The sequence below is a fragment of the Schistocerca serialis genome, chromosome 3 (genome assembly GCF_023864345.2).
Source record: "Schistocerca serialis cubense isolate TAMUIC-IGC-003099 chromosome 3, iqSchSeri2.2, whole genome shotgun sequence".
Classification (NCBI taxonomy): Eukaryota; Metazoa; Arthropoda; class Insecta; order Orthoptera; family Acrididae; genus Schistocerca; species Schistocerca serialis.
This window is the reverse complement of record NC_064640.1, coordinates 98,712,545-98,730,617: the sequence shown is the minus strand read 5'-3', so window position 1 is coordinate 98,730,617 and position 18,073 is coordinate 98,712,545.

Genomic DNA, 18,073 nt, shown 5'->3' with positions numbered 1-18,073 from the left:
CAGGGAGGAAAGTGCTGTCAGCGTTCCCTGTACAAGAAACCCCATTCTAGACATCTCTATTTACAGAGTGAGATCATGAGATCATTGAAGAAGAAGAAGAAGAAGAAGAAGACAGGAGAGATATATTGAACTCTGTTCTTCCACTTTATATGTAGGGAACTGGGTGCTAGTCAGTTTTACAAAGAAGAAGGCCTACAAACATTACATTAGGAGGGTTATCCTGAAGAACAGAGAGGACTGTTCAGTTGTTAAATTTGCAAGAAAAGTAGTATCTAGGCTTACTTTCATCTGGCCACAGGTGGAAGATATCTGTGAGGTATCAGATAGTGACATACAGATGGTTTTGCCAGAACCAAGTGTAGGGAAGAGAGGAGAATTGTTTGGCATGTCATTTTTGAAGTTCAACATGAACTGAAATCACATCATATTGCTCTCTACTTCACCAAATATTTCATAACTTGGATTTCAACTTTTGTATTTATATCAAATAAACATATTCTGAAGCAGAGAAACATTCTGTATGCACTTGGCCCACCCATAATCTTATACCATCAACTGTGTGGATGTATTAGCCTGAAAGTGCACTTCCCCCCATATGCAGATAATGATGATGATGATAATTATGATCATATAGAAATTAAAATCATCCTGCCATTATGCCATTACTGAAGTTACACCAAACTCACTCAAGCATTTTACTAAATAAAGCCCATATTGAAGTATCCCTCAGTTTGAGTACGATATCACACTTCTCCCCCTTCTTTGGATTCACACTAATCAAATTAGGGGTTGCACTTACCCCATTCCACCTTAACCCTAGCCCTTTAGCAGTCAGTATGCTCCGCTGTGATTCTGAAATATGCACACTGGTGAAATTCATATATGTTTCAGCAGCTGATTTAAAGTAAAAAAAAATCTGTTTCTTGCATAACAGTCACTGTGAATGGAACTATGTGCATACTGGTAGCTTAAGTGATAAGGCAAACTAAATCTTTCAGAACTTTACACAGTTAGCTTCCTTCATTTCTCATTGTGAGCAAAATCACGATCACAAGACATAAAAGATTGGAAATACTTTATGAATAAAGGAGACCACTCACCAAAAAGTAGAAGTGTTGAGACATTAAAATCATCCTGCCACTACTGAAGTTACACCAAAATCAATCAAGCATTTTGCTAAATAAAGCCCATATTTAAGTGTCCCTCAGTTTGAGTACGATATCACACTTCTTTCTCTTCTTTGGATTCACATTAATCAGATCGTGGGTTCCACTTACCACATTCCACCTTAACCCTAGCCCTTCACATAAAATGTGTGCCTATTCACAACTTAATGCATCTGCTTTTCAGTGAGTGGTTGCCTTTAATTATAAAGTATTTACATTCTACAAGAACTTTCTTAGAATAGAGATAAAAGAACATCCTTCCATGAAAAACTTATGATCTGTCTCCATAAAATAAACCTCTGCTTTTAGTTAAACCCACAGAAATGTCAACAACTTATTTTTGTTCTACCCACAGCAGTTGTCACTCCACCTTATCAGTTTCTTGTTACAGGTAAGTTTCAGTTTAAAGGTTTTGTGCACAGAGGAAGCAATTTCATTGCCATCTGGGGCAACAACACAAACTATCCCCTTATAATCGCTATGTTAATGACCAAATATTTTGATTATTTGTATAGTTATGTTTGTCTAGTTTATTAAGGCATATTATAAGCTTTTTTGTGCTTTGTATCATAAGCTTTAGGGTTTTTTTATATAAATTGTGTCAAGAGATATAACAAATGTTACTTAAGTTGTAAATTGGGGTTTTGTTGTTCATTACATGTAGCCTCACCTTTCGAAAGAGCGAGGGGAAATGATGAAGGTTCCTTTTTCTCAAGTGGCATAACAACATGTGTGTCTTGGAGAAATGTCATAATCCTGATGATCCTGTATCTCACCAGAAGGAGAATAGCAGCTGCACTGCAGACCCAGCCCCTCAAGTCTGGAGTGCTTTTCTCTGTGCAACCAGACATCTTACTGACTAGCCATCGGTGGCCATTTGGACTGACCTTCAATGCATGGGGAAAGAGGGGTGAGGTGTATAGATCATTGGTTGCATTTTTAGACCTGCATCATAAAGCACAGAAAGAAAGAGTCTTGACAAACGTGAAAGAGGAATACCATGCGTTACAGCTCTGATACAAAAAACTATGAGAAAAGCTTGAACAAATGATGGACCTAACACCACAAACTGTGATACATAAAAAGAGGGGATGATTAGATGCCGGTGGTAAACTGTTGGGAACAGTTTCCAGAATGAGATTTTCACTCTGCAGCGGAGTGTGCGCTGATATGAAACTTCCTGGCAGATTAAAACTGTGTGCCCAACCGAGACTCGAACTCGGGACCTTTGCCTTTCGCGGGCAAGCGCTCTACCATCTGAGCTCCCGAAGCACGACTCACGCTCGGTACTCACAGCTTTACTTCTGCCAGTACCTCGTCTCCTACCTTCCAAACTTTACAGAAGCTCTCCTGCGAACCGAGTTAGAGTCTTGGTTGGGCACACAGTTTTAATCTGCCAGGAAGTTTCATATCAGCGCACACTCCGCTGCAGAGTGAAAATCTCATTCTGGAAACATCCCCCAGGCTGTGGCTAAGCCATGTCTCCGCAATATCCTTTCTTTCAGGAGTGCTAGTTCTGCAAGGTTCGCAGGAGAGGTTCTGTAAAGTTTGGAAGGTAGGAGACGAGGTACTGGCAGAAGTAAAGCTGTGAGTACCGGGCGTGAGTCGTGCTTCGGTAGCTCAGATGGTAGAGCGCTTGCCCGCGAAAGGCAAAGGTCCCGAGTTCGAGTCTCGGTTGGGCACACAGTTTTAATCTGCCAGGAAGTTTCCTATCAGCGCACACTCCGCTGCAGAGTGAAAATCTCATTCTGGAAACATCTCCCAGGCTGTGGCTAAGCCATGTCTCCGCAATATCCTTTCTTTCAGGAGTGCTAGTTCTGCAAGGTTCGCAGGAGAGCTTCTGTAAAGTTTGGAAGGTAGGAGATGAGGTACTGGCAGAAGTAAAGCTGTGAGTACCGGGCGTGAGTCGTGCTTCGGTAGCTCAGATGGTAGAGCGCTTGCCCGCGAAAGGCAAAGGTCCCGAGTTCGAGTCTCGGTTGGGCACACAGTTTTAATCTGCCAGGAAGTTTCATGTTGGGAACAGTATTTGGTACAACCTACAACAAGGACATCCAGAACTTGAACAATGGAGTAGGATGAATACAAGCAGCTGCAGATGCTAGCAGAACCATGATGGAATGTAATACCATCCAGCTGTCAAACTTAGAGCAGCATGTGCTCAAAAGCACCAAAATACTACAGAAATTATCCATCGAGTTAACACAATATACACAACACACTGTGCGAGCCGTAAGCAACAGCTTAGGAATGGTAGAGAACTAGATGCACTAGATGAAAGGATGCTGTTAACTAGATTAATGTGAGCATTAACAGATTGTCTGAACAATGTGAGGATGGGAATTACTACATTACAATAAGCAGTATATCATGCCGTACACAGGTAATTGATTTCTACATAGTTGCCTCCATTGCTATTCCTAGATGAATAGCAGATCACAAAAGGGGTTCACAGCCAAGTTACAACACACAATGAAACCAATCAAGGGAAGTTTGACACTATTCTACCATGTATCAACCACTGAAATGAGTACAGATGGAGCAATGTTCATGTGTTAATTCGATTCCCAGTAGCAGGCATGATCACCCAATATCAATATTTTACAGTACACGTCTATCTGATGAACTGGAAAACTGTATGGAAAGGGGTACATGTACAAACCCAAGAAGTACTGATAATTTTGGAGCAAAGGGAAACCTGATGTAATTTGAAAACTTACGGGGATGTCAGAGGGAAGTATTATGATCTGCCCAAGTAAAATGATACAGACTGCTACACAGGCATGTGAGAGGCAGTTGTTTTTTGAAAAAGCCAAAGCAGCTGATGTCAATGAGAAGTGTTAGCCCTGCGCCCCCATTTCCAGAGAGGTAAAGTCAGTTCTTTCACCAGAAATTGTAATCATAAATTGTTATGGAAACAGGAAACTAAAGGGCATGAGCAGAATAGGATTGTGGGACAGTGGAATACTGATAACCAGTAAAACTTGTGATATAGTGGGCAAGATGTTTCATCTTCCAGCTAAGGTCACTGCTACTAGTACACTCAAGTGGTCCTAACCAACCTATATTGTATTGGCCAGAGAAGCCACTAGACATGTTGCCAAACCAAAACCCACCCTCCCTGAATAATGCTCTGAACCCAGACATCCTATACTTGTTATATGAACTTGTAGTGACACAAAAAGAACAGATCACAGCAGAGCAAATGCTCCAGCACATGTAGAAATATTGTGGTAAACAATGGCACAACATTACAACTGTAAGTGTTACATCTTCCAGTGCTGTAGTGGTTCTCACTGCGATTTGTATAATTCAGTTTTCTGTTAAATGAAAGTAAACAGCAAGAGTTACTTACACACCAAATATTTGTTGATTGGTTTGTTAACAGAGTCAAGGATTTGCAACTATGTGTTAACTAGTAGATAAATTTTTAAATTTATGGAAAAATATACCAGGGAGATAATGATGGCCTCAATAAAGCTTAAATGCAAGTTCAATGGACTTAACATACAATGTCATGTTATAGGATTAAGAGCCATCACATGAGCATGTGGTTCAGCTCTGTGAGAACAGAACAGAAAAACTGTGCAGTGTATAATTATTGATGTCAAATATGTATGACGAGATTGTTTCAGAGATACTCCAAGCAGAAATATTTGAGGTGATTTTTCTAAAGAAAAGTGGGCTTGTTGCACCCCAGAATAATATTCCAGGCAGAAATAAAAATAATTGTAAAAGTTCTTCCCTGGCAATGCCAGGGATTAAGCAGAATGTATTGACAACCAGGCAGAATACCAGTAAGTGAGAAACCCAGATGGAATGGCTACAGACACAGAAGCGACTGGAACACCCTGGGTGAGATGAGTGCTTAAACCAGCTAATTGGCATCATGGCAACAGAGGGCTAATGTCATACGACTGCTCCACTGCTGCACTGACAAAGGGGCACACCTGCATCAGCAAATAATGGCTGGTGAGTGCTCTGCTGGCTCGTCTGTCTGCCAGTGAACTAGAGAAGACAATGCTGTACTTGTTGTTAATAAATGTATAAGCTAACAGTAATGTTTCCTTAACACTTTCGAGCATTTGGTAGATCCTCCCTATTACATTCCACATGATGATATCCTCATGAGTGTAGAGGCCAAGGCCCCAGCCCACCTATGACCATCTCCAATTGGACCTAGGACTACATCGCATCATCACCTGGGAAAACACCATTGCTGATGTCACAGAATCAATTGCTGGGCTGATATATTAGCACATTTTTGGCTCCTCCCTGAGGTTGCCATCTCTTGTGTCATCAACAAGGATCCCAGTCACTCAACTGTTGGATTGTGTCATGTTACACAAAACTTTATGCTGAAGCCCATCCATGCTGTTTACACAGGGTAGTACCAGAACCTTCTCAACTGTTTCCCACCTGGGCCACCACGAGAGGTACGGCACAGTCTATGATATCCGTGCCACAAGTGGCCCACTGGTTTTCAGTAGACACCTCATACTGGACTGACTTGCTGCTGCTGAAGCTTAATTTGAGGTTACGTTTCAGAATGACGCAATTTGCCATTTTGACAGCCCCTGATCCTCTTCTCTCCACCTTGCAGCAAATAAGGATGCATTATGGCAACACTGTGGTAACTATCATGCTCTTAATGCATGCACCACCCTGGACAAATATCCTGTCTCAAACTTTCATGACTTCAACTGAGCCCTCCATGGTGCTCTAGTATTCGGTGTCCTGGACTACACAAAGACATTCACACAGATACCAGTCACCACAGAAGACATCCTGAAGATGGCCATCACCGTGCCCTTTGGCCTCATCAATTCAAGATGCACAACATTTAGTCTCCAGAATGCTGCATAAACATGGCAGTGATTCATTGACATTATGCTAAGTGACCTGCCCTTTTATTTCACCTATCTCAGTGACATATTGGTGTCTTCTTTTCACTGCTGCAGCACCATGGACATCTGACAGTAGTGATTCTATAGCTGATCGATTTGGGGTTGTCAATAATTCCTCCAAATGCACCTTTCGTGCCTCCCAGGTGACATTCTTGGGCACCAGATTTGTGCAGATGGCATCAGATCCTTCCAGAAAATTTCAGGCTATTCAGGAAATTCAGCACCCACTAATTTTTCAAGAACTTTGCTGGTTTCTCAGAATGCTGAGCTTCTACTACTGTCAGCTCCCCAGCACAGCCACCATTGCTGGCCCTAATTTTAAGGGCAACAATACTGTTTCTTGAATGGAACAAATGGACACTGCCTTTACTGCTGCCAAGGACAGCCTTGCTGAAGTTGCACTTCTACCTCACCCAGCACTTGATGCTAAGTTGGCACTGGTGGTCAACACAAGCTGGCATAGCTTAGGTGCAGCCTTGCAACAACATTTCAGTGGTTTCTGGAAACTGCTGACTTTCTTTTCAAAGAAGTTCGCATCCACACAACGCCAAAGGAGTGCCTATGACAGGTAGCTGCTTGCCACAAATGAGATGAACCATTACTTACGACCATCATTGGAGGCCAGGAACTCACAAACACGTCATGTATGGCTTCCAGCAGACCAACAATCATTATTCACCATGCCATTTCTGCCAACAGGAATATATATCTCAGTTCAGTACAACTCAGGGAATGGACAATAATGTGGCAGATTGTCTATTAGGAGTCATCAGGACTGCTGGTTGCATCAATTTTGTCACACTCACTGCAACACAAGTGGTCAATACAGAGCTGGGCTCTATCAACAAGACCAGTGCATATCTCTATCCCTGGCCCAGATACATAACTATTGTAGCACCTCCACTGGCAAGCCAAGACCTTGCCTACCAGCCACTTGCCACCACAAAGCCTTTGACAGCACTGAACACCTGTGCCACCCTGACATTAAGGCCCTATCAGGCTTATTACCCACTGTGACCTGGCACCCACTCAGATTGCCACAGCTGGAACGACTGCTGTGGTGCTTGTCAGAATAGTAAGGTTGGACAGCACGTACATCCTCCTATTGATAATTTCCCCTAGGCTACAGGGAGGTTTACCCATGCCCATACTGATTAGTGTCAGTCCCATCCCCATCTCTGATGGCCAGCAGTATCTTCTAACTGTCTTTAATCATTTCACACTGGCAAGAGGTGACACCAATTTGTGACATCTGGACTGGAGCTGTGGCACAAGCATTTGTGAGTACATGGATTGCTTGTTTTATTTCCCTCTATACATCACTAAGGATCGCAGAAAGCAATTTGAATCACCACTGTTCAATCAGCTTGCCCAACTCTATGGCCTTTATGGGCACTGCACCAGCACATACCACCCAGCCAACAATAGTAGGGGTGAGTGACGGCATCCCACTTTGAACGCTGTTCTACTTTGCCACAGCACATCATTGATTGGTGCACTCCCAATTGCATTGTCCTTCTCAGCCTCCGCACAAGTTTCAAGAAGGACCTCAATGCCTCAGAGGCTGAGCTGGTCTACGGCAGAGGATTTGTTGAGTCCTCTGCTACCACTAATGCTTCTGAAATTCCAGCCTTCTTGGATGTGCTCCACTCCCATATTGCATGCATCTGTCCTCAACCCAGCTCTTCACCACTTTCTTTCATTCATTCAGATTTGGCCACTTCCATGCACATAATGATGTGGATTGGTGGGGTCAGGCTTGATTCTCAAAAGTCAGTAATCTAGTCCTCATAAGATTGTTAGGTGACATCACGATACCCTGGAGGTTGCCATCAATGAGAACAGCCAGACGGTGTCAATGGACTGCTTAAACCCACCTTCACCTTCCCATCTGATCCCACCTGTATGCACTGCCCTCAAACAGCCTCATCAACACCACGGCCACTACCACCACGACCATTACCACCGTCACTTCCGAAGTCAACACAACCACCGATTCAAGACTGACAGTCCCACTCTGGGTTACAAGTGATCTTGCCAGTGCAATTCACACCTCCACGCTCCACTACTCCTGGCATGGGGAGCTGCATAATGACAGCAACCAGTTATCGCACAGTTCTAGTGAAGGCCGTAAAAAGGCATTGGCAGCACAGTTAGTCAAGCTGTGAGCTTACATCATCAGCCACAGCATAATGCCGCTAGTACATGGGCATGCCAGACCACCTAAAGATGTAATACATTACCCAATTGATAGACGATGAAAGTTTGTCGTCCAATTTATATCAAAGTATTTTCATCCCTCTGCACCCCCAATTTAAGGGGGTTCTGCAGGATTATGGAGAAGAAGTTTCAGACGTGTACCCATTGCTGCAACTTCACTAGACTTCCATATAATGTGCACTCACATAGACACAGAGAGAATGTGCCGGTCCATTATGCGTTCTGTGACAGTGTCATGATTTCAGTGTTCACCTGAGCGAAGGATTGTATAATGTCAATAGTGATCACTTGTCAGATGGAATATGCTGTGGTTTCAGTGATTCTCCAAGCAACAGATTGTGTAGGGCATTTGTACAATGGGAAATATCTGAGAGTGCATCGGTCAACTGAGCGACAGATTGTTTGGGGTTTTTTCAGTGGGTGCTACTGAGAGAGACCCTGTAAAGTGACTATGTGGTCACTCCTGCAACTGGTGTTTCATGATATTGTGAACATTTCTGTGACAAGTTTCTTGTACCAACAGTACTATCAAGAAAAGTTACATTAGTGTGCAACTGTATCTTTTGTGTGTCAGAACATTCCTGTTACGTTACCTGTATAAATTATCCCAAAAATTCACAATTTTTTGCTTTTTTCCATCATACACATAATGCATATACCACAGTTACATAAAATGACTGAATTCTTATCCATGACATATTTCACAATAGTTTTATTGTTCACTGTAATTTCCGAATGATTGATGACAACCGTATAGTTTGCTCACCTAGAAATATTTTATTTAAAGAATTGTTCATAATTTATGTTACTGCCCATAGACCACGTGCATGTCGAAATTCAAGGATGTAAATTTTTTTTTTTTAGATTGGCCTCATTCTCCAATTTTTAATAAACATTTTACTTTTTCCCAAAAATTCAATTTTCAAAGTCATTTGTATTCAAAATTATTGTGTTCCAGTCTTAAAATGAAATTATTTCCAATATCTGAAACAGGTACTGACTTTTCTGTTTATGAAAATGTATACTTTCATTTAAATAATATGTTAGTTTTTTAATTATTCAAATTAGAATACTTTACTTTTTTGAACCTTTTTGGAGAATTTCAGGAATTCTAGTTATGCAGCTTTTCATTAAAAAAATTATTTCTGTGCCTACTGTACCTTTCAGTCTTTTCATTTTGCTGTCTTATGTTAATTACTAAAATGGAATAGACTAATTTTTGACCAATTTATAATTGTTTGTAAATACACATCTACAAGTAGGTGCAGCACACAAAACCATTAGTAAGTGAGGGCTTAATGGTGAACTCGCACACCATCTACATTCCATATTGTAATTTATCTTTCTTTGCCTCGTGATGACTGGGTGTTGTGTGATGTCCTTAGGTTAGTTAGGTTTAAGTAGTTCTAAGTTCAATGGGACTGATGACCATAGCTGTTAAGTCCCATAGTGTTCAGAGCCATTTGAACCATTTTGTAATTTATCAGAGCATTGGTATTCAGCTATTATAATGTAAATAACTAAGTCAGTTGGTGGGAGGCAAACATTCAGTCAGCTCAGATCCTATGTTATAAGTTCACTCAGTATTGGTAATTAAAGTGTAAAATTAATATGTTGCCAGTTTGAAAATTCTGATAAACCACTCTTAAATGATGTGAAGTGCTGACATGTGATACATTAACTGTCAGAATTCCTGAATATGAGCTGACCTTCAAAATGTTATGAAATGATAAAATATACTTTTAGAAAAAAATGAAATAAAATAAGTGCACAATGAAGGAATTATCTGAATGAGACAGAAGTCGGTAGGGTGATGTACATATACAGACAGACAGACAAACGATTACAACCTCAAGAGAATGAGCTTCACGAACTGAGCAAGTCAATAACACATTGATCCACCTCTGGCCCTTATGCAAGTTGTTATTCAGGTTGGCATTCATTGACTGAGAGTTGTTGGATGTCCTCCTGCAGGATATTGTGCCTAATTCTGTCCAGTTGCTGCGTTAGATCATCAAAATCTGAAGCTGGTACCAGGGCCCTGTCCATAATGCTTCAGACATTCTCAATTAGGGAGACATGTGATGAACTTGCTGGGCAAGATAGGGTCTGGCAAGCATGAAGACAAGCAATGAAAACTCTTGCTGTGTGCAGGAGGGCATTACCTTGCTGAAATGCAAGTCCAGGATGGCTTGCCAAGAAGTGCGACAAAATGTAGTATAGAATATTGTCAAAGTACCACAGTGCTGTAAGTGTGCGATAGATGACAACCAAAGTGGCCCTGCTATGAAATGAAATGACACCCTACACCATCACTTCTCACTGTCAAGCAGTATGGCAGATGACAGTCACCCACTACTATTCGGGGAATCTCCAGACATGTCTTTGCTAGTCATAAGGGCTCAGTTTGAAGGACGACTCACCACTGAAGACTATTCTATGCCAGTCACTGAGATTCCAGGCTGAACATGTGTCTGGAGATGACCCAGACAGTGGTGCGATACCGACCTGTCGCCCACTATACAGCTTGACAACCAGGATTGGTAGTCTGGGGTGCCATTTCTTTTCATAGAGGGACCCCTTTGGTTGTCATCTACAGCACCCTTACAGCACAGTATTATGTCAATGGTATTCTATGCCCCATTCGGTTGCCCTTGATGGCAAGCCATCCTGGGCTTACATTTCAGCAAGATAATGCCCGCCCACATACAGCAAGATTTTCTTCTGCTAGCCCTCATGCTTGCCAAACCCTACCTTGGCTAGCAAGTTCATTGGATCTCTCCCTAACTGAGAACATCTGAAGTATTATGGACAGAGCCCTCCAACCAGCTCGGGATTTTGATGATCTAACGTACCAACTGGACAGAATTTGACACAATATCCCTAAGTAGAACATCAGACTCCTCTATCAATCAATGCCAACCCAAATAACTGCTTGCATAAGGACCAGAGATGGACCAATGTGTAACTGATTTGCTGAATTTGTGAAGCTCTTTCTCTAGAATAAATCCTGAATTTTTTCTGAAACTGTAATCATTTGTTTATCTGTACATATACTTCACCTCTACCTATTTCCATCCCATTCAGGTAATTCCTTCATGGTGTGTTGTTTTTCGGTCTTAGAGTGCATGTCATGCATAAAGCTCATGCGAAAAAGGTGAGAGAGATTAGGTCTGGATATGCAAATGGAATAAGAAAGAAAAATGATAATATTAGTATCATGAGCATTCCATCATGCAATGACAAGGTGAGCAAGGCTTTACTCATAGAGATGTTTATCAAAATTGACAGCAACAGTGTTGCTGCTCTTCGCGAGTATTGATGCATTGAAGGAATACGGAGAGGTCCTCTTTCTGCACCAGGGTTGAAGGCCATGATTCAGAAGTTTCAATTAACTGGTGACTTGGGAGTTAATCCTAGGAGAGGCCGACAGCCAACTGCACCACAAATTGTTGAAGAAGTAACTGTTGCCAAGTCTGGGAACGCTGGACACAATGTGAGATCTTCAACCAATGCACGAGCTGTGTCACAACAGCTGAACATTTCACGGGCCACCATTCAAAAAGTGCTGAGAACAATTGTGAAAAGATATTCGGTCTGTCATGGATGCAAATGATCATCACACTGAGCAACATTTGTAATCTGGAATGTAAACATGGTACACAATTACCAAATGTTATTCTCCCATGTGAAAATTAAAATGTGTTTCTTTCAATAGTTTTTTTTTTTTTATTATTTCTCTTCCATGGTGTTATAAAGGTTTCATTGTCATCTGATCACTCATTTTTCATAGGGGTTCTCTCAAGGACTTTTGGTACAATGAGAATCTATTTGCATTTTCTGCCATGTGTTCCAGTGCTATGTAAAAGAAACACTAAATTTATACTGTGTACACATCCATATGAGATTATGACAATGTTATATCTATAGCTGTTACGGACATTTTTTCTATTTGCAAAAATTCACACACTCGGTTTCCAAAAGATGATGGATACATGGTTGGAATATGAGCTATTTACCTGCCCTAAACTTTATCTCAAATCAGATTAAATTGCCCTTATGAGACTTATTGTCTCCCTCTATATGCTACAAAACATCTGATGAACACTTCTGCACAGTGTCTGCTGTATTACTCAGTTGTAATAATAATAACGCTTGAATAAGTTATAAATAGAATTACGGCATCATTCCACTACATGTGTGTTAAAATCGTATTTTACTAAGCAGTATCAGTTAGAGTCTTGAATAATGGCTGTCAAGGTTAGGCATATTCTGCGTACCTGACATCAAGCATTATCTTACAGCTAACAAGCATTCAGTAGTTTTATGAGCATTCTGCTGTGAATGTCAGTGAGCATTAAAAGTGGTCATAGAGTGAATTTTTATTCCATTTGTTGTGAATTGTCATAGTTGAAGGTGCAGGTAGTAACAAATTGTACATATGCAAGTAAGAGAGAATTTTCAGCATACAAGCATTGTTCAGACACAAAACCCACTATACAAGTATCTTAACTGTCGCTTGGAACTGGCAACACTGCTATCCTGTGACCAGAGTCATTCATGAACTGGACTACGTTTGTTGTTGTATTCAGTCCGAAGTCTGGTTTGAGGCAGCTCTGCATGCTATTTTATTCTGTGCAAGCCTCATCATCTGCAAATAATTACTGCAACATACATCTTTCTGAATCCACTTAGTGTATTCATCTTGTCATCTTCCTCCGCAATTTTTATCCCCCACATTTCCCTCCAATACTAAACTGATGATCCCTTGATTTCTCAGAATTTGTCCTATCAACCAGTCACTCCTTTTGGCCAGGTTATGTCACAAATTTCTTGTCTCCCAAATTCTGTACAGTACCTGATCATCAGCTACATGACCTACCTACCTAATCATCGGCATTCCTCTGCAGCACCAAATTTCAAAAGCTTCTATTCTTTTCCTGTCTAAACTAGTTATCGTTCATGTTTCACTTCCATACATGGCTACACTCTAAACAAATACCCCCAGGAAAGACTTCCTAACACATAAGTCTATATTCAGTGTTAACAAATTTCTCTTCTGCAGAAACACTCTCCTTGCCATTGTCAGTCTACATTTTATTCCCTCTCCACTTGACCATCATGTCACTTTGCAAAACTCATCTACTACTATGCTTTGTTTTCCAATCTAATTCCCTCAGCATCACCTGATTTAATTTGACTACATTCCATTATCCTTGTTTTGCTTTTGTTGATGTCCATCTTATGTCCTCCTTTCAAGACACTGCCCATTCCATTCAACTGTTCTTCCAAGTTCGTTGCCATCTGATGGAATTATAATGTCGCCAGCAAACCTCAAAGTTTTTATTTCTTTTCCCTGGACTTTAATTCCTAATCCTTTTTTGTTTTGTTTCCTTTACTGCTTTCTAACTGTAAAGACTGAATGAGGACAGGCTACAACAACCCTGTCTCACCCCCTTCCCAACCACTGCTTCCCTTTCATACCCCCAAACCCTTATAACTGCTGTATGGTTTCTGTACACGTTGTAAATAGCCTTTCGCTTCATGATTTTACCCCTGCTACCTTCAGAATTTCAAACAGAGTATTCCAGTCAACATTGTCAAAAGCTGTATTTAAGTCTACAAACACTATAAACGTAGTTCTGGCTTTCCTTAACCTCTCTCCTAAGATAAGTTATAGGGTCAGTATTGTCTTGCATGTTCCTACATTTCTCCAGAATCCAAACTTATCTTCCATCAGTTTCTCCATTCCTCTGAAGATAATCTGTATTAGTATTTTGCAACCATGACTTATTAAGCTGATAGTCCAGTAATTTTCACACTTGTCTGCAAATGATTTCTTTGGAATGCAAATTATAATACTCTTATAGAAGGCAGAAGGTATTTTGCCTTTCTCATAGACGAGATAGAAGAATTTTATCATGACTAGCTCTCCCAAGGCTATCAGCAGTTCTGATGGAATGTCATCCACTCATGGGGCCTTGCTTCAAGTTTGGCCTTTCAGTGCTCTGTCAAATTATTCTTTCAGCATCATATGTCCCATCTCAACTTCCTCTTGCATTTCTATAAAATTGCCTTTAAGTTCATCTCCCTCAAACAGACTCTCCGTACACTCCTTCCACCTTTCCCTTCTTTGTTTAGGGCTAGTTTTCCATTAGAGTTCATAAATTTCTCCAAAAGCCTCTTTAATTTTCATGTAGGTGATATCTATGTCCCCCAGTGAAGTAGGCTTCTAAATCGTTACATTTGTCCTCTATCCATTCCCGGTTAGCCATTTTGCAACTCTTATCAATCTCATTTTTTAGACATTTGTATTCCCCTTTGCCTGCTTCATTTTTGTATTTTGTCCTTTAATTTACTGAATTCAATGGCTCCTGTTACCCAAGGATTTCAACTAGGCCTTGTCTTTTTACCTGTAAGATCCTCTGTTGCCTTTACTAATTTCATCTCTTAAAGCTACCAATTCATCTTCCACTGTATTTCTTTCCCATGTTCTAGTCAACTGTTGCCTAACACTCCCCCTGAAACTCTCAACAACCTCTGGTTCTTTCAACTTATCCAGGTCCCATCTCCTTAATTTCCTACATTTCTTCAGTTTTAATCTACAGTTCACATCTGACCTCTGGGAAATGTTTTACAGTTTAAACTCTGGTTCCAAAATCTTTGTCTTATCATTACATAATCAATCCAAAACCCTCTGGTGTCTCCAGGTCTCTTCCACGTATATGATCATCTTTTACAAATCTCAAACCATGTGTTATTGGTTATATTAGGCTCCATGCAAAACTCTATACCATGTGGCTTCCTCTTTCATTCCTTTCCCCCAGTCCATATTCACCTACACACTATTTCTCTTCCTTTTTTCCTCCTATCGAACTCCATTCCCCCATCACTATTAAATTTTCGTTTCCCTTGATTATGTGGATAATTTCTTATATTGCATCATACATTTCTTTAGTCTCTTCTCCATCTGTGATGCTAGTTGGCATATAAACTGGATGTGCGATTCGTGTCTACATTGGCTATGATGATGCATTCATTATGTTGTCCATAGTAGCTTACCTGCATTCCTAAACTCACTCCTGCATTACCTGTTTTTGACTTTATATTTATAGCCCTGTATTCACCTCTCCAGAAGTCCTGTTCCTCCTGCCACACACTTCCCTAATTCCCATTATATCCAACTTCAACCTATCCATTTTCATTTTTAAATTTTCTAATCTACCTCCATGATTAAGGGATCTAACATTCCATGCTCCAAACCAAATCTGATGACGATACCCTCCTGAGTAGTCCCCATCCAGAGATCCAAAAGGGGGGAATTGTTTTATCTCCAGCACATTTTACTCAAGAGGATGCCATCATCATTTAAGCATGCAGTAGAACTGCATCCTCTCAGGAAAAATTATGGCTTGTTTCCCCCTTCCTATGGGCTATAGGAGTGCTTAATAAGGTACACTTTTAAAATACAGCCGGGTGTAACTATGTCATTCTACAAATTTATGAACGCTGATGCCGACCCAGAAGAAACTGTAAACAGGAAATATTTAATGCTAAGTGGTATTGGCTAGGTACAGAACCACAACTTACTATACTTTAAGGCATGCCTTAGTCATTTGAAAGCTAATTGCCCCTTTCATGACAACGTCGGACAAATTTCTGATTCACACCACTAAATAAGATTAATACAAGCAAGTCTTTTTCCTCACTCTTTTAATTTACTGATATGACCCATTCATAAACAGTAGTACCCGAGTAGTCCACCATTTTCACCTACCGCCCACTTTTGTATTAGGGTTCACAGTAAAATTTTCTAACCACCCTCTGGTTCCTCAGTAATGGTGATTTATAATATAGAAAAGTATGTTTAAAAATTTGCAAAGCAGTTACTGCAAAATAAAGCATATAATAATAATTACTTACCAAATACTTTACATCAAAATTTTATGAAAATCTAAAGAAAATGTTTTTAAGCCCCATACTTCCTACTGGCCACAACGAAAGCTGGAACACCCATTAGTGAGCGTTAAGGACCAGGTTGACAAGTAACACACAGTACACTAGCTTATGAGTCATGGAGTGATCCAGATCTGAATTGAATCTGCATGTCAGATTGACAACCATGAGTGGGTACACTACCTAGACTGAGTGTGCTTTCTAGGTGGTGGCCCATTTGTTTAGGCAAATGCTGGGCTTGTCCCCAAGCTGCACATCAGAGAATATGGTAAACAGTCAAAATATAACACACAAAACAAAGTTTAACTGATTTAAATACAGATGGTACACTTCCCTCCATCAGGTTACCTTGATGACTGTGGTACCAAGAAGAGCATCTGGCCATAAAGTTAAACAATAAAATAAAATTTGCTACATCTTGAAAAAGCAGACCTCATACTAGGAGGTACAAACACTACGGAAGAGAGAAGTGTCACATAGGTGACAAACTGTTATTGGAATATAGTTTGTTAGAAGTAGGGTACTTTCGTTTCACTTCACATCTACAGGCATAGTTCTTTATGTGGGACCTCACTGTCATTTTAAGGTTATGCACATTTTTCAGTGTTGACAAAAAAAAAAAAAAAAAAAATTTCAACACTTAATTAGTTACTGATATTAATAAACTGTCATCCTCAGGGTTATGACATTTCTACACAGCAAGTGTGGAAGTACCAAATTTTGCAAAAATTGAAGATAATGTACTGTAACATAAAAAACTGCACATTTTGCATTATCATTTGCACAATATTTTTCTGTTCCAAACTATATGCAGTGAATCAATGGAAATAGGAACAATTGTAACATGTACGAGCAACCATCTGGAGTGACCTAAAGTGGAATAACAACATAAAACTATTTGTAGGAAAAGCAGATTTCTGACAGATTCATTGGGAGAACTTTTCAAGATATGTAATTTATTCACAAAATAAAAGCAGTTTGACTATTCTTTTGAGTATTGCTCATCAGCCTGGGACCCTTGCACAGATAGGAATAATAAGACAGAGAAAATCAAACTAATAACAGCATATTTTACCACACAGCAAGTGCAAGGGCATTATTAAGATGTTCAACAAACTCCAGTTGCAGACACTACAAGAGGGGTGTTGTACTTCATAGAGAGATTTACTGCTGAATTCTGAGAGCATACAATCCAGTATGTCAGGCAACATATTGCTTCTATCCACATATATCTCGCAAACCGAGTATGGTGACAAAATCAGAGAAATTCTAATGCACCAAGAGGTTTAGTGACAGTGGTGGTTCTAATGTCTTGTTATGAATGCAACAGTGGAAGTGGGGGGAAAAAAATAGTGGTAGCATGATTGTCCTCTGCCACATACCACAAGGTGGCTTGTGGAGTGTCAGAAACTGCAGCTGACAGCATTTGGTAGCACTGTAAATTTTGATGTAATGTCTAACAGAAGTTTGTAGGAATGGCTTACATTTACCGCTTAAAGAAACCAATTTGTAAAAATTTTGCTAATCTTCTTGTTTCTTGTATTCTAGGAATGAGTTTAGTATGATTCTAGTGACTTACTTTTTGGCAAAGAGTAGCTATTCAAATCCTTACAATTTAATATCTACTGCCATTAAAATCTATGCATCATGATCTGACAACACAGTACTGAATTTTTCGAAATACACTTGCAAGCCAATTACATATAAATGAAAAGTCTGATGGACAGAGAAAAAATGTAAAAGTCAAGAAAATTTCCAGTAAAATAGCGACTGGACTGGCTGAACTCTGGAATAAATATTCACAAATATAAGGCAATACACCCAAAC